The 26,930-nt window shown below is 39.5% G+C and overlaps 1 protein-coding gene, 1 non-coding gene and 1 pseudogene across 2 annotated transcripts in view; 2 read left to right on the top strand and 1 right to left on the bottom strand.

The window, feature by feature from the left end:
* The window catches only part of LOC126176287 (dipeptidase 1-like), a 338,246-nt gene that overhangs the window by 112,632 nt on the left and 198,684 nt on the right, over positions 1-26,930 (top strand). The gene's annotated exons all lie outside the window — the stretch shown is intronic.
* On the bottom strand, positions 22,483-22,557 carry Trnat-ugu (transfer RNA threonine (anticodon UGU)). The gene has a single exon. It is a non-coding gene; the product is annotated as a tRNA-Thr (tRNA).
* LOC126178490 (U2 spliceosomal RNA) lies at positions 26,688-26,850 on the top strand (annotated as a pseudogene).

Below are 26,930 nucleotides of genomic sequence, written 5' to 3'. Positions count from 1 at the left end.
AGTAGAAAGAATTTATTTTGTTACATAAAATAGGATTCACATGCAAATTGTAGTCTCAAAATAAAAGAAATAAGATAAAGACAGTGTTGACGAGAACACTTCGTTAGCGAGGTTCTGTTACATGTGCAGTAAAGCTAGCATATCTGATCTGAACAAGGCAACGGAACATCACACATGATCGCTCAGTTTCTAAGTTTGAATGCGCCTTTACTTCTCGAAAATCGGAAATTAATGTTAACTAATCAGTTCAGTTGTCACTGAAAAATGGTAATCAACAACAAAAAAAATTTTCAAATGGCTCTGAGCACTATGGGACTTTAACATCTCAGGTGATCAGTCCCCTAGAACTTAGAACTACTTAAACCTAACTAACCTAAAGACATCACACACATCCATGCCTGAGGCAGGATTCGAAACTGCGACCGTAGCGGTCACGCGGTTCCAGACTGAAGCACCTAGAACTGCTCAGCCACCAGCGGCCGGCTAATCAACAATATCCTTTGGGTTTTTCATTAGTGCTACTATTCCAACGATATCTATTTAAACAGACTTTACAATTCACTGTAGCACACTGCAATACACTGCAATAGGCAATGTTTCAACTCGCTTTCAGATATCAGTCGAAAGGTAATGTCCTTGCTGTCTGCCAATAACTATCACCCACGAATGCGGAAAGCTTAAAATTTAAAGTGGTTCACATTCAGCCCCGCGGATATGTCGCCTAGAATCTCCAACGCTGCGTCCACGAACGAGGGACAAAGGACTCAGTGTTACTGTCACGTCTCCCTTAGGTAGCACCGCTGACGTAACACTGCCCTGTTTCTTACGACGAAAATCAGTTTTACAGCCACCATTCGAATTTTACAAGTAAAACATTAAAACTATGCATACGTACAGTCATTTCTTGCAGTCATATGCCCATCTATAAACTATAAGTTTACACAAAGAAAATATGTTTAGTAAACACCCTGTTAATCTCAACAGCCTTACAACGACCTTACACACTGTGCTCTCAGGATTTAAAACACATGTACCTTGCTTAGGCGGCAGAAGCCTTTACAAAACTAAAAATAAAAGTGAGTACTTTAAAATAACTATGACGAAAAAGAGGTAATGTGTGGCTTCATAATATATGACGTAATAATGTATGTTACTGTGTGATATACATGTTCTGGTTTAAAAAACAGGTATATTTTATTTGCCACGTCTTTTCAGTTTGCATCATCTCGGGTTATCATGTAGTTTGGTAAGGAAATTTACGTAACCTCAATAATACTGCTTTAATTTGCTTAGTTTTAAGTGTTGATTGGCTCATCTCATACAAATTCATAGTTTGATGACTTTAGAATTATTGCAGCGTTACTGGGCAGTGTATAACAAAATATATGACATTTCGAAGGAGACATATTTTGTTTCAATGGCAATTCTCGCCATGATCTCTTCAGTTCCGTGCGTTCGAATGTGACGGTGCGAAAGCTCCATCTCTTGGTCTGCCCCGTCAATACCACTGCTGAGAGGCTTGTATATTTTAAAACGTTGCATTGCAATAAGACAAGAGAAAGAGAACCAAGGAGATTACTGAACTCAGGAAGGACTAGTCGCACTGGGATTAACTGTCAGCCTTGGAACAACTGTGGAAGACAATGAAAACTGAAAAAGCCAGTACACACAGGCCACTGCCTCCCAAAGCTCACTCCTTGTCTACGTCGATAACGGTTTTCCAAGTCACTAACAGCCATGTTAACATCACAAGTCTCTTTGACATATTAACAGAGAAGAAACTGCTTTATCAGAAAATTTTTGCATTGTGTATGTCCATCTTTTTTACAGTCTTTAAAGTAACATTGATGTTGTTGTTGTGGTCTTCAATCCTGAGACTTGTTTGATGCATCTCTCCGTGCTAATCTATCCTGTGCAATCTCCTTCATCTCTCAGTACCTACTGCAACCTACATCCTTCTGAATCTACTTAGTGTTTCTTTTGGTCTCCCTCTACGATTTTTACCCTCAACGCTGCCCTTCAATGCTAAAAGTAACATTGATATTGAATGTAAATTAGAGCTAACAACAATTGTTCTCGCTGTTATTATTAATAATATCATTATTACCGTCAGGTTGGTGCGTAAGTTCGTAACGTTGCTGTTTTGCATATCGGTATTCCGGTTGCTTTGGTCTGATTTATCGATTGCAATTTTTTTATTTCTAGTTCACTGTTGCTATTTGAGTTAACATATTGTCATTTGGATATAGTGAGAGGAGCTGTGGGCGCTATAAAATGGAGTGCCAAATGGAGAAATCTGAGCGTTTGTTAATATTCCTCTTTGTAAGTTCATAGGGCGGTGACGGCAGCGGAGGCAGCCAGAAATTTTTGCGCCTTGCAGGGGCATAATGCCGTTGGACGGAGCGCTATAAGACACTGGTTATCTTGTTTTTAGGAGGATTTCTTTGACATTAGTGACTCTCCATGTGCACGAAGACCTTCGGAGTTTGATGCTGATCGTTTAAATACATTAGTCCACAATGATCCGTGCGAGCGTGCTCGAGAACTGGCAAATGTGATGAACTGTAATCATTCCACAGTTCTACGACATTTGCACTTATTAGTGGATGGCCTTATGTGTATTCTGCTTTCTCGTCATCGGCTGGCTCGTGAATGACGCCGACCCTTCTTATTCTGCATCGGTGTACTTGACGAGAAAAGATGTCTTTATGGTATCGTAAGGAAACGTAGACACCATAGCACGGACAGTACCAGCACTGAAAGCAAAGAACGCATATTGTGCTATAATTTATTCTGGTCAAGACTCCTCAGCCGCATAACAAAATTCTGTATTTGTAAAACCGTTGTTGGGCCATTCTCACTCATGCTTCGGGAACATAGCCCTTGACGGAAGACGATGCAGGTCTACTTGACGGATTTGAGAGGAAAGTGTTGTGGAGAATAATTGACCCTGTGTATGACAGAGAACCGTGGAGGAAAAGTACAATGTAGAAGTGTACGATATATATATATACCAATGCTCCTGTAACAAAAATCACATGAAGGATAAGATGGGCAGGTCATGCGGCTAGAATGTAGGAGCCTGAGGTGATGAAGAAGATTCCCTTTGGTAATCGAAGAGAGCAAGGTCAACCTCAAACAGGATGGCTGCATGGAGTGGAAGAACACCAACGTAACCTCGGATGCAGAGGACGAAGGAGGGTAGCAGAGCCGGCCGGAGTGGACGAGTGGTTAAAGGCGCTACAGTCTGGAAACGCACGGCCGCTACGGTCGCAGGTTCAAATCCTGCCACGGGCATGGATGTGTGTGATGTCCTTAGGTTAGTTAGGTTTAAGTAGTTCTAAGTTCTAGGGGACTTATGACCACAGCAGTTGAGTCCCATAGTGCTCAGAGCCATATTTTGAAGGAGGATAGCTGTAGCATGTGACCCTGATGGATGGCGGAAGCTCGTTGGGAAGGCCAAAGTTCATCCTGGACTGAAACGCCACAGAAGAAGAAGAAGAAGAAGAAGAAGAAGGAAACGAAAGGAATGGCTGAACCCAAACTAAGCAGCAACTCCCCTCACAGTGAAATGCGCGCATTCACATCCCCGTGACGTAGCCATCACTACTGACATTAACTATCAACAGTTGTCAACAACTGAGACATCCTGCATACGCAGTCCAATAGTGTCGATCCGGAGGACTATATGAAGTGATGCTGCTCCACGATTCAACAATTCTGTATTGAATATAATGAGAATTACACACACAGGAGAATGGTGTTTTATTTACACGTAATGTCCGTCTCATTCTATAGCCTTCCTCTAGCGTGAAACAACGGCGTGTATTCCCTGTCGTACCACTAATTGTCCTGGTGTCGGAGACGTTGCTTCACTGTGTGGATCAACTTTCCAAAATGTCTTCCACGAATGGCATCCTTTAATGCCCCAAACAAGTGAAAGTCCGAGGGGGGTTGTTCCGGTGTGTCAAGTGTGATAGCCGTGGATGGTGTCCCCGACCGCTGAAAATCGTGAAGCTCTGCCAAACCGCCTTCTGATGACCTCACCCTTGGGTCCCAGCGACTAACAGTACTTCCGTCGACAGCAGATGCTCCATAGCCTTTGCACAAGCGTTTGTGAAAATTCCCCACAGGTTCTTTCTCTGCAGTTAGAAATTCAATGACAGAATGTTTCTTGTAACGTAAATCACCTGCAGACGCCATTTGGAAACTTTCGTGCAGCTACGTTACGTCTCGGAAGTAACGGAAACTAAAACATTCATATTCCTTTACGTAGTACACGAATATGTAATAAAAATGGGGTTTTCTATTTAAAAAAAGGCAGTTGATATCCGTTTGACCTATGGCAGCGCCATGTAGATGGCCAACAATAGCGCCATCTGGTTTCCCCCTTCAAGCTAGACGAGTTTCGTTATCTGTAGTTTTCTCGTTTGGTGCTTATTTGGTGAGATATTTGGCCCCTGTCACTATCAATGGACCACCCTGTATAACATATATCTCTGTTAGAAATCAGATTCCTGCATTGGCTATTTTTACGCTTATTTTATATTGTTGTATGTACTACGTCAACCCCGCAATGCAATCATATTCTTGCTACCGCATACATACCAGAAAAATGTAATTAGAATACAAGGTACAAAGCAACCATTGGTTTTAGTAACCAGAATAAAAATAGAATTACAACGAAATAAATACAGCACTTACTACACCTAGATTACAGTTGTATAATTTGACGGGCGGCGCGTGGAACGCTTGAAACACAATAAAGTAAAATCAAATTATAACCCATGTAATTACAAATTACTGTGATAAATAAACTATAATTGAAGACGTCATAAAATAAACGGTTCACCACATTACCGATTTGGGAACTGTATTGATGACGTCCAGATCTGTACAATCAGTAGTACACAGACAACTTCTTTACTAAGGTGATGAGCACATTACAGTATGCAACGACACTTTGTGGCAAAAAAGTCAAAGATAAATCAGTGTGGATAGGTACGCTCAATATGTGACCTATGCTACCTGACACATTAACAAAAATGTTAGTAATGGTTTGAACTGTTATTTTCTACTACATGTACAACGGTCGTTACTATTTCTATCAAAATATAAATCCTTAAGGAAAGTAAACTACAATCCGCAATCAGATCCTACCATACAATACTTTTAAGAGACGTTACGCGCAGTTTACAACAAAAAATATCACGCAAGATGCGTAATCAGAGCCAGAATTCCAAACCTAGCAGAACTAGACAGCCAGAGGTTCAGGTACCAGCAATTTTAGGAGTGTCGACTATATTATGGTGCGTAACACACAGACGGCACATCCTATTTCGAACATAATGCATACGGACCGTAGAAACATTGTAGAAAGCAATTATATTGAAACATTTCTGTCAGTCATAGGGTGCAAAACTAGAGGTAAAGAGAAACAGAAAGAAGCACAGTATGCTAAGGTAAGCGACATGACACGCAGAGGTGGGTTTCATCTAGCGACCATCGAACATCATTCTGAAGCACCACCGGAATTTACGTTGAACTTTAAAGTAGCAAAACAACTGAAAACTATTTCACGACATGCAGTACCTAGTCGACATTTGCTAGGATCTTTCTATGTCACTTAGGTTTATTTATTATGTTGTTCTCTTTATTCAGTTTAAGAAGGATCTACGTCCAATTACCAGTATATTGATGCCTCATTCCTCTATAGCCTAATGTGTATGACAGAAGTCGAGTTATGACTGTCGCGTGTAGATGTGTCTTCCTTAAACCTTTTACTAACTTGGCCAGTCAGTCCGTATTACATATTCCACAGTCATTTCTGTACATAACCGAAAGCTAACATTAACTTATGTTCAAGTACCGTTTAGTAAGCTCTTACTCGGATGGTTCTCTGTATGGAAATATATTTTTATGATCACTGGTATAGAATACCCTAGCGACCTTATTTAAAATGTCACCAAGATACGGTAGGACACTGTACTTAATTAGCCTCTTCTGTCTCTGGTTCCTTTGATAATGTCATAGTTTCATTCGTTTCGTCTTTCTTCCAATGTCACATATCATTATACATCTTTTGTACCAGATCTGCCTCCCATCCAGTTTTTTGCGCAGATCTTTATCAAGTCACATGTTTTTCTGTGAGAGGATTAATTAGTCTGTTTATCTGATACAATTTCTTATGCTATGCCGGATTACAAGATGAACTATGCATAGTGACATTTTTTGCGGTTGGTATTCGAAATATTTCAAATTTATACTTAAGATCTTCATTTACCGTCTTGACGTCACTAAAACTTATACTTCTTTCTATCCCTACATGAATCAAAAATTTGGTCTTCTTGTACATCTTCTTCGACTCTAGCAGCTTTGTAACCTCAGGTATGGAATCCTCATCATCTATGTAACGTTTATAATTTATAACTTGTCAGGTGTGCTAGAAAGAAATGCATCAATAACAGTAACAAAAAGTCTGGAAGCTTGCAACTAATTGTAAGACTACCTGGCTGTCTGTAGACGTTGCGTGAAACACAAAGTAATTGTACAAAAGGATCAGTCGTATTTCACTTATCTCACTTACTGTTCATCACCAATCTTCTTATATTAAAGCAGAGTAGCTTTTATGTTGTCTATAGTTTCTATTACAGGTACATATATACTTGTGTAAAATCGTTTGATGTCAAAGGAGTCTAGTTTAAGCAGAGTAGATTTTACGATGTCTATAGTTGCTATTATAGCTTCATATATGTGTAAAAACTGTTGATGTCAAAGGGGTCTAGTTTGCTAGTAGTAGGAATATGGACATCTTAAATTTGATTTGCTGCTCTACTGAAGATTCCATTCAATATGTGGATTCACATGTATATAGTCCTTTGGTGACACTGTTCACTTTTTCTTTCATAAATAAGCCGAACTTCAATGTTGTTCACAATAGAGCAGATAGAGTTATTATGTTCATGTATTTTCGGATGTGCTCGCAAAATGGGTGCCTATTTTTCTGTCAATAGAAATTCCAATTTCTTTATGGTTTTTCTGTTTTTGGTAGCATCTTTATCAAGTCTACTGATATTACATCATGGGGACACGTTCAGAGGATTTTTGGTGTTAAACGATTTTATCCAGTAACACGACGCGTTTCGCTTAGAGTACATTTCTATTTGATATACGTTTAGAACAACCAGCAAAAGAAGCATGTCGTAAGGCTGCTTTCGTAATCCAGTATATTCCTTTGAACAGATTGACAAAACTTTTGTTTGATGTATGTCCTCTTCCCGAATCTTATGGAGGTATACTTCATTATATTTTGTCGGTTTCCAGTCTTTATTCGAGTCCCGTTTCCGAACTGGGCTGATAGGAAATCTGGAGTAAAGTGACAGAAATAAAACCACTCCCGTAAATGTAAACAGGAGAAAAATAAGGTTTATGAAAGAAATGTCGATTGAAAGAGATGAAATGCGATTTATTTATACTCCAGACTGTAATCAGAATGATTAGTACACCAGGACAAGCTGGTATTTCTTTTCAATACACTATCAGTGGAAGCTAATGTTTGGGACAACTAACAAGGCGCACGTCGGCTTCGGGTTTGTGACGTTGTGACAACTGCTCTTTTTATAGCTCCTTGTTCATGCACAGAGCATGGCTGTCCACAAAGGTTTATCTTGAGGTATTTGCCACGAGATGACGCTGAAGACTCGTGAGTGCTGCCTCACAGCGGTAGATAGCCTGGTTCTGCGCCTCTACTTTTAAAGCTCTCAAGCTCTGTAATCTGCTAAATCCTTTGATTATATTATCTCTTTCCTACGTATTTATCTGTGCTTACATACTGTTCAGTTTTATTAGACATCATTGTGTATCAGGCCATGAAACTATGTGAGTGTAACAACATATATGATTTAGCGGGTTATTCTGCTTGTAATGCTGACGAATGTAACCAATGGTTTTACGTGCTTTGTATTACAATTATGATTTACTGCGATGCACACGGTCCAAACTTCTTAGTCTATAATACAAAAATGAAATAAGTGTATCTGTTTAGTGTTAAGTGTAATTTAATGCCATTATGAGATTTCACGTCCTAATTATTAATGTAATGTTTTCGTAGATACGAGCGCGCTTATTAAGTGGCATATTCTTATGATATTTGTTCCATGAAACTAGACGAAATTACTCTTCTGCTTCCCGACGTCCCCCCCCCCCCCCTCCTACAAAGACCGCACAGACTGTAGCTCCCAAAGAAACTAGATTTCTCGCAAAAGAACATTTTGAAGTTATCTATGCAATTATACCATTTGAGTTTGGAATATGGTAGTACTATCTGTCTAAGTAAAACCTCACAATTGAGCAAAACACTTGTGCGGTGAGCAATATGTCTCCTAGAACAGTTCTGATCGTGCGCAGGCTTGTGGATTTTTTGCCAAAGTGCATTAGTCTGAACGTCTATTCCGATGGGGAACAAGTTGGGATTCATACGCATAGGGTCGCTTAGTAAAATATCATAATGATTATGTTCAGATAAAACAATGATGTATTATTCCACATTCTTCTTCTACAGTAGTAAGTACCGTCCGTATTTATTTCGACTTTCTTCTTTCATTAACTTTTAGAATCTCAGAATTTCATAAAATGTCTGACTTCCAGCAACAGATACCATTCCTGACGTACAGAACTCAGCACATGTCCATCTAGTAGAATAATTAACACTAGAGCCAGTTACTTCGTTTCCTTCAAAGCTTATTTGCGAAGTCCAGAAAGAAACGCTGAGCACCACAGTGCACATAGCTTCTCTTTCGCAGTCATAAATCAGAGTTGTCCATTTTCGGATTCATTTTTCTAAGATATTTCCACATTTTCTGTGCTCCTGCGATAATTATTGTTCCTGATGTAATGTGTAGGCCTATGTTATTGGTGCTTTCCCTAATTATGTTCAAATGTAGACATGGTGCACAGTGTCAGATAAAAATAACTCTTGAACTGTTTTTCTAAAATATTCCCACATTTTTTGTGCTCGGAAGATAATTATTGTTCCTGCCGTAATGTATATGTTATTCATGCTTTGCCTAATCGTGCTCAAATGTAGAAAACGTGTCCTCAGCCACATGGTAATGTTCACAGTCGTTCTTCATAAATGCAAATATTCCCGCATTTTCTGTGGGCGGAATATGCTGGAAAAGGCAAAGAGAATAAAAAGTATTATTTCTCTTCTAATAATTGTGTTATCGGTGTTTTGCTTAAACATATGTAAACGTGGACTGTAATGTACATATTAGCAGATAGTTATTGGTTCTGTTCTAATGAGTATGTCTCAATGTTTTGTTTAATCATATACAGATGTACACTGGAAGAAAGCCTTTCACTCCTACATACGAGAAATAAATGCTTTGAAGGTTTTACTACAGCTTAATGAAGTGCAGCATAATCTAAAAAACTGCGCTTGTTAGGACTAAGGTTACGGAACAATTAAAGGAGTTAGTAGAGAGCCCTCAGTTCTAATTTCAACTAAACATTGTGTTGTGGTTTAGTGTTTCTCATTAATGAACGTATGCGTATTTAATACTAAATCTTCTCCCACAACGCTCGTCGCACATATACCTCGTAAAAGCCAGTGAATATTTGCAGGTATCCGTTAACGGGAGATGTAAAGGACCATCGTGTTCAACTCACGCTGCATGTAAGAGCGATTACTGCAAAATAGGCAAAAGCTCGTCGACTGCATAGCAAGAAACACTGAAATAGGCTTCGAGAAGTCAAATTAGCGAATACTCCCCTTTGTAGCCACAATACACTAACCCGAACTCCTGATTTTCAGTGGAGTCTTCTATTCCAAATACTGAAAAATACTCGGGATATTTATTAACAAGCTGTTCAGTTCTTGAAGCAACCATTTTTACGTGTTTAAATCGACATTCAACGTTGGGCAACCGAAGTACGTTGACATATCGTGTAGCTGGGAGCGCTAGTGCTACAGATACATGAAAGGTATATAAGAAATCTTACATATAACAAATGACGCTGATCTATTTCTTCATCATCATCTTCTTCTTCTTCTTCTTCTTCTTCTTCTTCTCCTCTTCAGTATTCGGCAAAATTGCCTGTTTCGGTATCCATCTGAAAGGCCCTCTTCTTTATCTGCTGGGATCGCTGCACTGTCAGCATATAGTAGGATACTTAGGAGACTTCTGAGTAGATACATTCCTCTACTTCTTCTTTCTTGGCTCTGGTAGTTTCTAGCCTTTGATGGATATCTCTCATTCTCCATTGTCTCTAGGTGTTCGTTACATTTTCTTCTATAATCCAGAGTTTAACCAATACAACTAAAAAAAATTATATCTTCTCTAGTTTCTTCTTCTCTTACTCTGTTTGCTGTTTTGAAACCGTAAACTGTTCTTGGTATTTTCAGTTATTGTGCCTGACTATGATTTTCTAGTTTCTTCGTAATGACACAGTTCTCGTTACCATAGAGTAAGTTGGGGATTGCCACAATTTCTAGAATTTAATTTGAATTTCTTTTTTAGTTTCTTATTTAGGGTTTCGTTCAATTTATTAAGCTTAATCTTTATATCTTTGCTTTAGGCATATGTTACCTCACATCCTAGGTAACTGAAATAATATTCTAAAATATTCTGACTTTCATTATTTTGGTTCCAATGTGGTCTTTCGTCATGACAGCCACTTCTTTAGTCTTTGTGCTGAAACCTCCTAGTCATATTTCGTACTTCGTTTCAGAAAATAAATTCCTTTCTGAGAGTCCTCTTCTTTATCCGCTGCCGGCCGCTGTGACAGAGCGGTTCTAGGCGCTTCAATCCGAAACGGCGCTGCTGCTAACGTCGCAAGTTCGAATCCTGCCTCGGGCATGGATATGTGTGATGTCTTTCGGTTAGTTAGGTTTAAGTAGTTTTAAGTGTAGGGGACTGATGACCTCAGACGTTAAGTCTTATACTGCTTAGAGCCATTGGAACGTTAATCGGCTAGTATTACTTCATAGCTTGCAGTAGCTTATTTAAAAGAATTCTTCTGTTTGGGTATATATCTTTTCGAAATTCTGTTCTCCATATATGTATATGTATATGTTCTTCATGTATGTAAATGATGAGCAAAGTTGGGGAGATATATAGCCCGGAAGTATTCCAGATTAAGGGTATGCTCGTATAATGGTATAAACTTTTTATGAAATTTTTTACACATTTTGGATATCCACGATTTTCTTTATCATCCAAAGTTCCTGTATGTTGACAGAGACAAAGACTTTTTTAAAAACGAACTACTGTAAAATGAGATCTTTGTCTGTCCTAGAGCTTCATATCCAGAACACCAATTTGTTACTGATACACTACTAGTACCGTTACGTTTCTAACCCTTGCGTTTAAAATCTTTCCATATTTCTTATAGGCTGAGTCCAATAAACTCACTTCTCTGTAGTTACTGCAAAGGATCTTATACCATTTTCAAAAACTGATATTACTCTAGAAATCTTCCATTCTTTTCCAACATTCGTTTAAGAGATGTGGTAGTCGTAGGTGTAGCATCATTACTCCACTTTCTAGCAATTCAGCATTAGTACCACCCTTTCCTCTCGCTTTTCAGTTCTTAAGTGATGTTAAAGCAGCTATCACTTCGTGGGACACTATTTTCGCTTTCTGGTCTTAAGTGACGTTAAGGAAGATATCATTTCGTTAGACTCCGTTTCATCTAATCCGTTCTCATCTATTGTTTCAATTTCGTTTCCGACTCCGTTTCATCTAATCCGTTCTCATGTATTGTTTCAATTTCGTTTCCTCGTGCTGTATTTTGATATCACAATCCTTTGTAATAGTTTACCCATTGTTCTTCGTCAGTATTGTTTATTTTTTTATACGTCATTTGCTGTCTTCCATGTGCATCATTGTCGACGTTAGATATAAATCTATTCCAGTGTTGCTAATATGTAATTCTTACAACAAATTTAGCGATATTCCTTCTAATTACGTTGTAATTTCTTGCTAAACACTTAGCGATTTCTTCTATCCTTATGGTATTGCATTACTGTATTGCTTCATCTCAGCTGCGGGATTGTTTAATTATTTTGTATTTGCACTCTGTTTTTGTTTAACAGCTTTCATTGTATCCTCATTCCTCATTTTTCTGCCCTTTCTTTTCCTTTTTCTTTATTATTATTATTATTATTATTATTATTATTATTATTATCGGGAGCCTCTCCTACTCCTCTGCATACCACGTTGTGTAGATTTTACCGTTCTTTTACAATATTCTCTTTAGTTTCTATGTTTGTCAGCTTTTTATGTCATCTGTTTTGGCAAAGTTTTTGATACTGTCCTTTTCAAACAACTTTATAACTACTTAGATTTTGTTAATGACTTATTTGTTTTGCTATTTTCTTCCATTTCGTAGAAATATCTATTCCGGAGACTACTAAAAAAATAATCTGGTCTTATATCTCGATCTCTATAAATTCCTGGGTTTCTTACTTGATCTGTTAATTTATCAGTTACGAAGATGGAGTCGTCATTGATCTACGACTTCTGTGGGTCCAAGAATATTTATTGATATCTCTTTTCTAAAAAGTGCGTTTGAATTTTAAATTGTTGTGACAGGAAAGATCTCTCAGTATTTTTTTCGTTTTCTTTACATGTCTGCCTCTCCGAAAGTCCCTATAATTTTTTCTGCTTGATTGCTTCCCTTTCTGTCATTGTAATCACCAATCATAACAACCTGACACTGTATTTATTTACAGCCTGCTACAGTTCTCCATAGAATGTTCTAGAGGCTCTAGACGCATCCTTTTTTTCTTTCGTCTGCTGCATATACAATTATAATAGTGACATTGCCTGTCATTAGTTATAGTGTAACTTTAACTAATCTTTCACTTACGCATGTGCAATCTTTGACTTCTTTTTCCCTTTTCTGTTGTAGGGGTAGTGCTACGTTTTTACTTTGTATTTCAGTTTGTTCAACTCCACAGTAGAATATAAAGTAATCTCTTGCCTGATACTGGCAGAAGTGAAGCTGTGAGACCGGGCGTGGGTCGTGCTTCGGTAGCTCAGTTGGTAGAGCACTTGCCCGCGAAAGGCAAAGGTCCCGAGTTCGAGTCTCGGTCGGGCACACAGTTTTAATCTGCCAGGAAGTTTCATAATCTCTTGCCTATTTATTACCTCTCATTTTCATTTTCTTTTCTCTGATTGCTATAGCGACGGCGTTTATGTCCTTTAGTGTATTTTTAGTACGTTTTCTCTTCTGAGAAGTTCCTCTAAAGCTCCAGGTTGCTGCTTTGACGTGTCCGTTGATCCATTTTCGTTTGTCCTTTTTCGTAGCTTTGTCATTTGCCTTTGAGACCATCCTATTCTCTAGGCTCCTTTGGGTACTTGGAATAATGTGTTTCCCAAAAGTTGGTTACATGACACTTCCGCTCTGCTCCTTTTCCATGAAGACCATGGGTTTCATTCGGAGTTATACCTCTCAAACGATATGTTCTGGTTATGTAAAAACGCCGGGAATCTCGCCTTTCATCCTCTCCTGTTGCGTATCTAGGGCAAACCCACTACACGCCAAGCCTTTGTCCGCTACAGTTTGTTGACAGAACTGCCTTCATCAAGGTGAGATTCATTCCTCAAATTTCAGTTGGCATTCCTCAGAGTTTTGATTCTGATCAGGGACTGACTGCCTGAACAGACCGTTTCATCAAATCCGTTCTCATCTACTGTTTCAATTTCGTTTCCTCATGCTGTATTTTCATATCAAAATCCTTTGTAAAAATTTACCCATTGTTCCTCAGTATTGTTTATTTTTGTATATGTCATTTGCTGTCTATCGTGTGTGACTGTACAGGGAGCGCTGCTTCTCTCTGCATAGTTAATTGAAGCACCGACAGAAACTGATTTATTTTATGAAATTAGGTTTTCGCCTTGTTTTTCAGTAAAATAATGTCTTCCTGTAGCCGTGAAGAGGCAGAATCTCAGACGGAGTACGAAGCACAAATTTTGGACCGAAATCAGATATCAGACGCGCTGGTCGACGGAGAGAGTAAGCGGCAAACGTTCTCGGTGAGACGTTGATCATGACATCTGAAGGCGCACAGATAAATGACGAACAAACATATTCCACAGACAGACAAAGCGAGAAAAGTAGACGATACGATAACGTAACAGAGAAAATCCGGGCTAAGGAATGATAGCTACTATACACAACAGAAAATCCAGACTGATGGTTAGCCCATAATATCTGTTATTAGAGCAAAAATAATGGAACTCTTGCTGAGCTCCAAGTTGGTTCATGTCAATGGAAACGAAAACATGCTCGGCAATTGACAATCTATGTCTGAAAGAACGTCATCTAAATTGTGACAATAACTTCAATAATGAATCTGTAGGTTTGGACGAATTGATTCTAAAGAGTAGGAAAGCAGATATTTTTGGCATCGCTGCTTCTATTAACATAGCACGTTAGAGGTAATATCATTTTTAATAACCTTCACATACCTTTCGTCATTAGTATAGTTTCAATTGATTAATCTAGACGATTCTATTTGTCGTAACAAATACATATGGGGGGTCAAGACCATCACTTCACATCATGAGATGCTTGTCTGTCCCTGTAGGTGTTCCACTACCCGCCTCATCGATGGTATTTCCAGTGTAAGAATATTTGAGCAAACACGCTACAGATTCTCTTAATGTTGTGTAGCGCATATTTTTGGAACGCACCAATAAAGAAAATAACTACATGGTATATTCGTCTTTTAGAATAGACAGGAGGACGAAGAAATTCGACAATAAACTCAGTAACCTTCACATCATTTCCTGACAAATGGATACAAAGTGTAACTTCCATATGAACTGTCATTTCATTTCCGGTAGAAATTAGTGCAGACTAGGTACGCAATGAATTATTTTCTGATTCTCTATTAATTTAATTTGAAAATAAATCCATACTTCTGAGATTACATTTTCTGTTTTAAGTTTAAAATCTGTGATTCGTCTGCATCCCTTTTTATTGAATTGGAAATATTACGTAATTATACCTAAGACCCACCTGTGTTTGATTATACTGTTTATTAATATGGCCTATTTTGGTGTGATTGCTATCTTCAGGTTAACTGTGAGAAGTACGTTCTCGTAGTTTGGTACAATACTTGAAATTTTTAAGTAAAAAATTAAACTATTATAGAACTATGGTTTGCAACGTACACCATGTGGGCTTGATTTATTTATGACATCGATGTCTCAGTTGCTGTCACACTACTTAATAAGTCTGCTACTTTGATGCCATAATAGGTTTCGATTTTGTTGGTGCAGCTATTTGTGTAGCTGTTCAGTTATGAAAATTCATTTCATAACGACGTTTCGTGACAGCTGTATTAACATTTGAGTCAGCGTTGTTACATGAGTACAGGATACTTATTTCTTTGGTAATCACTAGGTGTTACCTTAGTTCTTATAAGCTGTATTGCAAAATTTGTATGATTTGAGTTTTTGAGGTACTACGACCACTCGTAATTTAATCCTCTTGTTTTTTACGGAACTGTTTGTGCCAGATCTATATCACAGTCGTTCCAAAAAATTAAAAATTAAATTGGAAATATCTGACACAAAATAGAACAGAAATTACAGCAGACGTCTTTACAGGTTTTTTACGAGTAACGCTTTCATATAAAATGTGCTTCGATGCAATCATCATTCAGTTTATTACTCTGATTGTACCACTCGACTCCTCCGTGAATATGTAGAGCTCTCGTTCTTCACTGTACCGTTACCTGAACGTCATTGGACTTTGGTCTGTCACTAATTTAACAGGAAGACGTAGTGTACGCTATCATCTGTTACGCGAAATTGGGCTAACAGCAGAACGGATGCACATTTACTAATCTGCAACCCGATTCAGGTCGTAAAATTTTACGCGGTCCAGCGTTGGTTAAACAGGTAAACGTCGACGAGATGCTAACTGCTTTTGTTTGGTGTGACGTTACGGTTCCATCCAGCCGTACGCCGGTCGTAAACGTCGTGCAAATTGCTGTCGTCATTTCACGCTCGCCAGAACATGTCCTGAGCTTAGCTACATGTGGCTGAAACAATAACAGACGAAATTTGATATGGAGCAGTTGAGCGCACAGCTTTAAACAGCTCTGACTGAAACATCTGCTGCCCGAAGCCAATTTTCTACCTGTATTCACATTTCACTAACACCACAATGCCCCCTTTTCACCCCTTTCCAACGTCTCTGCGTTTGGCAGCAGGTGTGGAATCGCGGCGCTTTTGTTTACTCGTATTCGTTTAACTTCCACTTGAATTTGAGGTCCTTGTGCGAATAGACACTTGTGTACTGATGTAAATAGCTGTGACCTTGTTTCTTTACTCATACCTGTGTTCGACTTATGCTGCACAAGAAAAGGGGTCAAGCAAATCAACTTAAATTACATTCCAAGGAATGTCGTAAAAGCCCTCTGCAAATATACGGGGAAAAAATATTTGCATTGTCTCTGTCATTAGTTACTCACAAAATTTCAAATTACTCTCAATATGTCCATAATTACGGGCGAGTGGTATCAAGAACCAACAAAACTGCGAGATAAATACAAAATGCCTTTCAACCACCTGCAAAATAGTATTCACTGCCTACATTAGACCTTTACCAATGTTTGTGACGATATTGAGATGCCGGCCGGGGTGGCTGAGCGGTTCTAGGCGCTACAGACTGGAACCGCGTGACCGCTACGGTCGCAAGTTCGAATGCTGCCTCGTGCTTGGATGTGTGTGATGTCCTTAGGTTCGTAAGGTTTAAATAGTTCTAAGTCCTAGGGGACTGATGACCTCAGAAGTTAAGTCCCATAATTGGAATGGAAACCTTACCTTTGCTCTCCTACAAAATAAAACTAACTGAAATAAACAAAACTGCACTGAATTATTATCTGCTCGAGCCTTCTGAAAATTTAACCAAATAGAATATCTCCGCTTTCTAAGAGAATTTAATGTCATACGTTGGTAGACAGTACTTTGTCTACGGCTTTTGTTTTCTAATTCGAATGTTAGTTGTCTGAGGGCGACATGGAAGTGAGGAAATCTGAAAAGAGAAATGCAGGCTCTGAATGTAGACGTAATAAGGGTCAGTGCAATTAAATGAAGAGAAGGTAAACGCACATATCCAGACGAGTATGCGGTAACGTCAGCAGCAGCAGGCAAATGAATGACACAATTAACATTCTTGATAAATAGAAAGGTAAAGGACTGGCTTACTTTCTGTCAACAAGCGAACCGATAGCAATACGCTAAGAAAATCCGATGTCAAACCAATTCTATCAAATATAGATATAGGTATACATGCTGTCATCACAAGAAACCGTGACGGGATCGATGCAATGAACAAGAGAATGGAAATGATAACTGTGTATACGGATGAAAATAGAATTGTACTAATCTTGGCGGATAGAATACGATGATACGGTAAATAATAGAATACAAAATATTTATACGTGGTGTTTCAGAAGAGATTGTCAATATTCAGGAATATGGCAGCAATGATTTTTATAAACAAAAAAGTCAAGTAAACATATGCTCTAAAACGCATTAGGAGCTATGAGCAGTTCCTGATCTTGAATACTGTGAAGCAAATCTCTTCTACTGCAAGCTCTTTGCTTTCCATATTTAGGAAAGTGGTAGTATGAACGAAAACAAGTAAAAATGACCAGTAAACATGTGCTCTAAAACGAATACCTTAACAGCTACGAGCACCTGTTCGTCTTGGGTACTTTGGAAAACAACTCTTCTAATGAACAAGTGCTCTTAACTTTTAAGGTATGCATTTTAGAGCAGATGTTTACTGGATTTTTTTTCTTGTTTTAGTCCATACTACCACTTTCCAAAATATGGAAAGCAAAGGGTTTTGCAGTAGAAGAGATTTGTTCAACAATACTGAAGATCAAAAATATCTTATAGCTTTTAAGATATGCGTTTTAGAGCCAATGTATGCTTGACTTTTTTGTTTCGAATGATGAGCAGCTAAGATCAAGAGGTAAAATAACGGGCTATGACCTGATAGGTGCTACACATCACAGGCTTTATGGTACAGCATCGTACGTTAGAAAGGACATAGAGGATGCAGTCCTTATTTCTACATCTACCACATGTGATATCCACGAAGTTACTGTTAAATTAGGTGAACTAACAGTAAACAACATCTACAAACCTCCAGGCCACTCGTGGCCTCCACAAGTTCCACAACCCCTGCCTCACCCCACAATATATGTGGGTGACTTCAACAGCCACCACGAACTGTGGGAATACCGCACATCTGACCAGAATGATGAAGACTTGGTGAATTGGGCTGAAGATTGCAATACACAGCTAATCTTTGACGCCAAAGACCAAAGTACATATAAGTCAGCTGCATGAGGAACTGAAACCCACCCTGATATATGCTTTGTTACGGCTGACACTAATAACAAACCTATACCAGCCTCCCGCGGAATACTTGGGGACTTCTCTCACTCCCAACATCGTCCGGTGCTCATAGAAATAGGCCTTACTATCCCTCTAATTTCCTCGTATCCTCGGCCCACATGGAACTTTGGGAAAGCGGACTGGGCTACTTTCTCAGAAAAACTTGATAAACGCCTTGGATGGATACCTCCAACTTATAAAAATTACAAAAGATTTGTGGGAGTAGTCATCAGCTCAGCTAAGAACAGCATTCCCTGGGGATTTAGAAACGTATACGTGCCGGGGTGGAACGAGGAGAGTGAGCGCATCTATAAACAGTTCCTAGAGCATAGGGATAGGGAGATTACAGATGACTTATTGCACAGTCTGGACGCTTCCAGGTGCACTAAATGGATAGAGACTGTTGACGAAATGGACTTCACAAAATCAAGCAGAAAGGCGTGGTCGCTACTTCGGAAGCTTGGTGGCAGTAGCAGGAACCAACGAGCAACCAGCTCTATTACTCCTAACACAGTTGCGGCGCACATCAGTAAAACCTCTAGAGCTCCAGGGGATCGAGCTCATACCATAAAAGATAAAAAGGAACTTAAAAAGTTGAAATCTTTAGTAGGAAACAATTCAATACACCCACAGCCCTTCTCAATCGAAGAGATAACACTGGCTATGAGAGACATCAAGCCACGAAAAGCCCCAGGTTTTGATGGAATTCATCCAGAGTTTCTGATTCACTGCGGTAAATTTGCAAAATTATGGCGTGCACAGTTCTTCTCCAGCATGATGGAAACTGGAAGAATACCAAATACCCTTAAGAAAGCAAAAATCATAGCGCTACTGAAACCGGGTAATCCGAATGACCAACCAAACAGCTACCGCCCAATTGCCCCTATTAGCATGATCTACAAACTACTGGAGAGACTTATATGTAACAGAATAAGTCCAGATATCCTAAAGTGTATCCCTGTGGAACAAGCAGGCTTCCGGCAAAACAGGAGATGCACAGATCAAGTCCTCTCACTAACTTCCAGGCTTCCAAAGACAAGAAAAAACATCCGTGGTATTTATACACCTGACAGCGGCTTATGATACTGTATGGAGGCAAGGCCTGATTTACAATCTATTCTGCATCGTGCCATGTTTGAAAATGGCTAACCTTACCAACGAGATACTCTGCAACAGCCCATTCCAGGTGATACTTGGAAATTATAGGAGGAAAAAAATGAAGCTCAATAATGGCTTGCCCCAAGGATCAGTCCTGGCACCGCTACGATTCAGCATGTATATAGCCGATATGCCTAATACTAAATCTGAAAAGTTTGGATATGCAGATGACTGGGCCATATCTACACAACATCGAGCTTTGGAGCATACTGAGACTGTCCTGACAAGCGACTTATCCTTGCTGGGAACGTACTTTCGTGAGTGGAGACTACAACCTAGTCCAACTAAAACTGAGGCTATGTGTTTCCACCTGAATAATAAATTGGCTAACAGACGCCTTAAGATATATTTTGATTACAGTATTCTGCCTTATACAAAAAATCCAAAATACCTGGGAGTGACATTAGATAGAACCTTGAGCTACAAACAACACCTCATCAACACTGCTGCAAAAATCCGTACTAGGAACAATATCATTCAGAAACTATGTGGTACCAGCTAGAGCTCCTCCGCCTCTACCTTGCGGTGCTCTGCTTTGGGACTTGTCTACCCTGCGGCAGAGTACTGTTCCCCTGTTAGGCTAAAGAGCGCTCACACCAAGATGGTGGACACAGTATTGAACCAAACTATGGGGATTATTTCAGGTAGAATAAAATCAACCCCCAATCACTGGCTACCTGTACTGAGCCACATACCGCCACCTCACTTACGAAGGGTATCTGCGCTTCTCAGAGAATTTAAAGAAATACAAGACAACCCGAAACTTCCGATTCACGCTTTGAGCAATGGCATTGACAGAGATAGATTGCGCTCTAGACATCCACCTCTTATAAGGGCCAAAGATCTGGGGGAAAATGGTTTCTGTCTTGAAGGACGCTGGAAAGTGGAATGGGAAGAATCAGCACCACCACAGGTAAACACCTTACTGAAACCGTCGAACAGACCACCAGGCTTTGGCTTACCACGTAAAACCTGGACCATCCTCAACAGGATCAGGACGGGCCACGGTCGATGTGCGGACTCTCTACACAAATGGGGAAGAGCACCATCCCCAAAGTGCGACTGCGGCGCTGAGAAGCAGACGATGCGGCAAATCATTGCAGTGCCCTCTGAGAGCCTACTCAGGTCAAACAACGGACTTCCTGGATGCGACTCGAAGTGCAGTTAAATATATTAAAAACCTAAATGTTAATTTGTAATTATATATATGTTGTTCATGACATAACTGTATTTAATTCTTTATGTCTTGTTTTTAGTGCCAAAGTTATAAAGTTATTGTAGCAGCTTATTTCTCTATAAACGTGATTTGTACTTGCCATAAGCTAAATAATAAATTCGTGTCGTATCCCTCACTATTGACCAACACTTTTGAAACACCCTGAGTACTACGGAATCGGCATATCACAGAGAGCAGAAACACTTCTCCAATACTGGAATGCACTTTAGATTGTATTTACAAGTACACTTCTAAATTTCGGAACATAAGATACTCTAGGAGAAGACAAGGAATCACAAGAAGACACCAGCTATTTGACATAATGGTGAGACAAAGGTTCGAAAATCAGATAGTAGGGGTGATGGCGTTCCTTGAGCAGTTACAGACCCGAATCACAGTTTAGTAATGAAACAGAGTACGCTGAATCAGAGTGCCAAAAACGGCGTTCTGAAGCAGTAGCAAACTGTGATATAGTTTGGATCTTCTTTGAGGATGCAGTACTGATTATCGCAGGGCGGTGGTTCAGCCGAAAAGGAACAGACGTACCTAGAATGATAATTACAGATGCGGGACACACAGATGTGGGTTTGAGGATACTATCTGCTAAGAAATTGAAAGTAAGCGAATAAGTACCTCAACTTCTCAACGAAAGAAATGCAGTTACGTTCAGGAAAAGAAAGTTAGTCACGATACAGGGAAATGAATTAGAAATGCATGGCCGCAAAAGAACAACAATGGCAGGAGAGATGTCAAGAAATTGATAAGGGAATGTTCGTCGGAAGGACACATTCAGTAAACAAAAACGTTAAAATAAATTTTGTAGACTCTAAAAGCTAGTGCGTAAAAGTAAGCTTGCAAAAGTGATTCAAATGTTAAACATAGAAGAGACAGACAGCATATATGCGAAACGAATACGCGAGGAAGTGTAGGAAGGGGAAGAACGGCTTTTCTGACGGGATAGAGGATGCAATGTCTGTGGCAGACACCAGCTCTAGGAGTCACGGTTTGGCAGAGTTTTGGAGGGTTGCTAAAAAGCAAGGAAAAAGTGGCAGATAACATACCACATGATTTCAAAACATCATTGCGAGATGTGACAACCAAATTATTAAAATTACTGTGTAGAATCTATTACACGCCATTGGACTATCGGAAAGTGCCATTTACACACTTCAGAAGAAAGGGAAGGTAGGAACTGTGAGAACTGTGGTAATATCATCTCATGCTCCTGATTACATTACTGACAAGGATAGTATGGAGAATAAAGCCAAGGATAACTCAGAATCAGACGATAAACGATTTGCCTTGAATGTACTGTAAAGCTCCAGTCTTTAGTTACTGTAGCTTAATTTTTGCGGCTGTCCGCGTATGGAATAGTGTATGGGAGCTTTACATAGAGATTACGTGTTGTTATGAAATAAACCTCACCATGTGCCTAATACGAACACGTGTCTTTTATACTTTTCCAATATTCAAGTTGTCCAAACGAAAATGGAAAATGTCACTGTGAAATAACTTTGTTGCATGTCTAATTACTTTGTTTTATTATCCCTGTAGCACGTAGCACAATTCCATAATAATGTGTAACAGCATCCACTTTTGTATGAAATGATAATTAAATGGACACTCTAGCTGCAAACAGGCGTTGATGTATTTCATTGGGGACATGTTGAAAATGTGTGCCCCGACCGGGACTCGAACCCGGGATCTCCTGATTACAATGCAGACGCTCTATCCATCTGAGCCATCGCGGGCACAGATGATAGTGCGTCTGCAGGGACTTATCCCTTGCACGCTCCCCGTGAGATCCACGTTCCCAACACGTCCACACCACTACATTCGTAGTGCGCCTAATAGATGTTTGCCCATCATACACATTACTCGTGGCAGATTAATCTACCAAGTCCCGTACAGGTTCGGGCATAGCGTGTGCCTTCACACAAGAAGGTCAATGGCCGGGAAGCCATATTTTAACTATATATGACGGTAGTATCTGTTTCCGAAAGAACAGTTACCGTGGATGACCATGCAGCTTTGCTAGAAATGAAATGATAATTAAATGGACACCCTAGCTGCAAACAGGCGTTGATGTACTTCATTGGGGACATGTTGAAAAAGTGTGCCCCGACTGGGACTCGAACCCGGGATCTCCTGATCATATTACGTTGTACCATGAAATTCTTGCTCCACGATAGCTATTAATTCGTAAGCGCGACAATAATCCAACCATAAATCTCGGAACCAATCCTACGCGCCTTTTCGGGAAATGACTGAATAACTCAAATAGTTTTCTTCTATGACACTCCTAACACTTTCAGCTCTTAATTACACTTTCCTTCGAGTCCTTCCTACTATTCGTCCGTGGCGTGGCTGCACGATAGCTGCGTGTGGAAGTCTAACTACGGCTCTTCTGTCCACAGCAAGACGGCGTGTCACCACTTGTGCAGGGACATTGTTGACATAATATAGCAAGACAGTGCTCCTTCCATTGAAAAGTGCGCTGAGCTTCGAAAGTTCCACAGGCTACTACAGTATCGATACATCTCAGCATCAGAGATATCAGCACCCATTACTTATGACAAACAAAATACTAATCTAGGTCTTGATAACGGAAGCAAATGCAAAGAACAATCGAGCCAGCTACGTGGGACTTATCGATATTGAAAAAAGATTGAAATACGTGAAATAAGACAAGATTTTAACTCTCTGAGTCGTAAGTGTTCCCCACAGGGAAAAAACGGCAATACAGAATATGAAAGGGAAGCGGGAACAGTATCTATCGAAAATGAAATGGTAAGGAATTCATGATCTTTCCACTAAAATTGAAGCAGTGTATAAGAGGCGGTGGATTAACTAAGGAAAACATTCAGAAGTGCTATTAAAGTTCAGCATTGAATCATATCAGTGATAATATTGGATGATGATATTGATATGAAGGGTAACCCTAACTGAGCACAAGGGTGGAGAGGCAATGGTCACACTATCCCTCACCCCTAGCTTTCACGGAAAGGATAAAATGTAGTACAATCAGATACTTTTCTATTAAGAAAATGATTTAAAAGTCGGTTTTATGCAGGTTTTTCAACAGGGTCGGAACTTAAACTTTTTATGGCTTCTTATACTCCATACCTCAGGTATAGAAACATGCCTCTCCCCTTTAAAGACATTCTACGGGATGTACTTGACTGATGTCATATATGATAACTGGGATGAATTATAGGACCTTTATATGGTCTGAACAATCTGCCAAGCACTGAGTATAAGTATTGGTGGTTATAAGACACTTTCGATATCAAATTGATATTCTCAATAATTACCATATCAGTTTGATATCGAAACTATCCTAGGACCCCTAATTAAGTGGCATAACAGTTTGGTATCAAAAGTGTCGTACAAACCCCTTTAGCAAAGTATATATGGTCACCATTGACTGTATGAATAAAATAAATAGTTTCTTCAGTCACTGGCGACAATAATGACTTTTAAAATGGTATTTACCTGTAAGGCATACTCACTACTCATGACTTACCCATCTGTGACAACTCTTTCATCACAGTGTAATTCTTACTACTGACGATGTCAATTATTTGTTGGGAACATTCCATTCATTGTCTTCTCCTACTCTTACAGCATTTAACAACGTATGATGAAAGCCATTCTTTTACGAGCAAATAAATGTCCTACCATTATGTTCTACATTCAGTATAAATTTTCCATGTAATTATTGCTCACCCGATTCTGCAGAGATCGTCCTGATGTCCCCTTTTATCAGTCAGTTTTCCAGTATCTGATTGTAGCACCACACCTCAAACACTTTGAATCCCTTCACTTCAGAGTGTCCTGCAGTCCATGGTATATTCCCATACACTGCTGTAGTCCAGCAGTTACTTTTCCACGATACGTAAAGTAGAACCAGAAAACTTCTTTGGAAAGGAATACTCTCTTCCTGTGGCAGTCTGCTTCTTATATCTTTGTTGTTTCATTTGCCATGCATTGTTTTGTTGTCAGGATAGTATAATTCCTAAACAGATTCCTCTTAAATTTGTCACTTATTCATTTATTCTTATCCACAATACATTCGTTTTTGTTTGGATTACAGCTGGTACATACTAGTATTGGGGTAAAGCTGTTTCTGGCACATTTTGTTTGTGTAGGTAGCATACATTTAGGTGCAAGCATACACTCAAGGATAAATTATCCCCCTCAATCGATGGTTATGCTAATTGATTTATTACCCCCTAGGTGTTGATTTATGACCCCCTGGAGGGAATCTATCATTCTGAGAAACCTCCATCTCATCACCCTTACCCGCTCCCCAGGTGGTTCGCCCTCCTGGGAAATCCCCCAAGCTCACAGCTTTCCTATCACACTTCCAACCTCTGTTCCCCCATCTGAAAATTGGAGAGTAAAAGACTCAGTCTGTGCTGAACTGCTGGAGAGGAAGGATCTCATGACACAAAATTCAAATCAATGTCAATTGACATAATAAAATATCCTTCAATTCAATGTACATATTCTTTATTTAATCAGTTTTTGGTGGACAGGGCTCCTTCCCTTCCCTCTGTAGCCCCCTTTACTCCATCCCCACCTCATCAAGAAATAGGCAGGAAAAAGCTGGCTACTGGACTGGGAGGATCTCATGACATTAAATGGGCGAAAAATTCGAGCAATAATAATTATTTAAACGTTAACGAAACTAATTAAATTGGTGGAAAATTCTGGCCTGTGGGTCACTCTGATTTGTGTGTGATAAGCAACCCACTCTTATGACAGCACAACTGCTATATTAGAAATGATGGGAGCTAGTCCATTGACACTACCATATCACATTAATTTTTTGACAGTTTATGGGAGACAAGGTACATAAAAATGCTCTGGAAGGTGTAAGTCAAATAGATTGTTTTAAACATTCACCACTAAATTAAGATGATTCTCCTTTGCAATAAAATATATTTTCCATATTTGAGAATCAAATTCATACTTTTGCTAATCAAGTAATTAAATTTCCGTCACAGATAGATCGTTGCTAAGTACATCCAAGGTCCTGTATGCATCAAGATTTGAGAACATATACAGTCTCCTCCACCACAATATTTCCATTAAACATATCTGGAAAAAAAGCCACACTCACGATCACAAAGTCCATGCCACCTGGCAAATGCAGGGATGCTAGGAGCTGTGGCCACACTGGCTAGGAGAGGGCTAGAGACCCGCAACTGCGTGCCCACCTCCTGCTAACCACATGCCCGCTGTACCAGACACTCAAAGAGACTGTCACTGTGGCAGCCCAACCATTAGCCCATCAAGTTACATCCTTGGAGAGAATGACTGTCCAGTGAAAACACTCACCGTATTGAATCTTCTCAACTTTCCTTGTAAAAATAAAGAATACACACAGAATACACACAACACACAGGTAAGTTTCTGTCGCCACTGAACCAGTATAATGGTTAGATCGCCATTCAGCCACCCATTAGTGTCGCCGCCGGAACTTGTCCCTATGTCTACAGGAAAGAGCCGACTAACGGGAGCGTTTCTTTGTAAGTAACTGGTCAGCACAGGATAAGCTGCGACATCTGATCAGACAAGCCTCCATTATTGTCCCTGCTGCTGGCTGTGGCACACTGCAAGAAAAGAACTTGTGGCTAGGACATATAGCTCTAACTGTGTTTCCACGCTCAACATAGACTCTCCCCAGTTTAAAAATATTCATTTTACTCAGTCTGAGACAAGAATGTCTTTGTCCTTCATCAAGGAATTTCTCAGGCAAAATATAGGTTCCTCCCTTTTGTACGATTTACTCTCGAACACAGAAGAAATCGGAGTGTACCTGTGTTTACATCGCTAAAGAATCCTTACCTGTTGAGAAAGTCCTCTACATCAGTATTTCATCTAAGTTTTCTGTTACCAAGTGAAAACGTCAGTTCTTATCAGCTTATTATCTGTTACGTTCTGCCTCACAGGACTAGAATATTAAACTCATTTTTGGTATATGACAGGATGCTAAGAGCATGCTCTACCTCTGTCACAAGATGTTTCTAAATTTCGGACTCTCGTAACGTTGCCAGAAGACTCTTCACCTACAAAGTCTCTCAATGTAGGTAATTAACGGCACAGAGGTGTTGTAA

Source organism: Schistocerca cancellata, chromosome 3, assembly GCF_023864275.1.
Source record: "Schistocerca cancellata isolate TAMUIC-IGC-003103 chromosome 3, iqSchCanc2.1, whole genome shotgun sequence".
NCBI classification, from domain to species: domain Eukaryota; kingdom Metazoa; phylum Arthropoda; class Insecta; order Orthoptera; family Acrididae; genus Schistocerca; species Schistocerca cancellata.
This window is presented reverse-complemented; position numbering and strand designations above follow the sequence as displayed.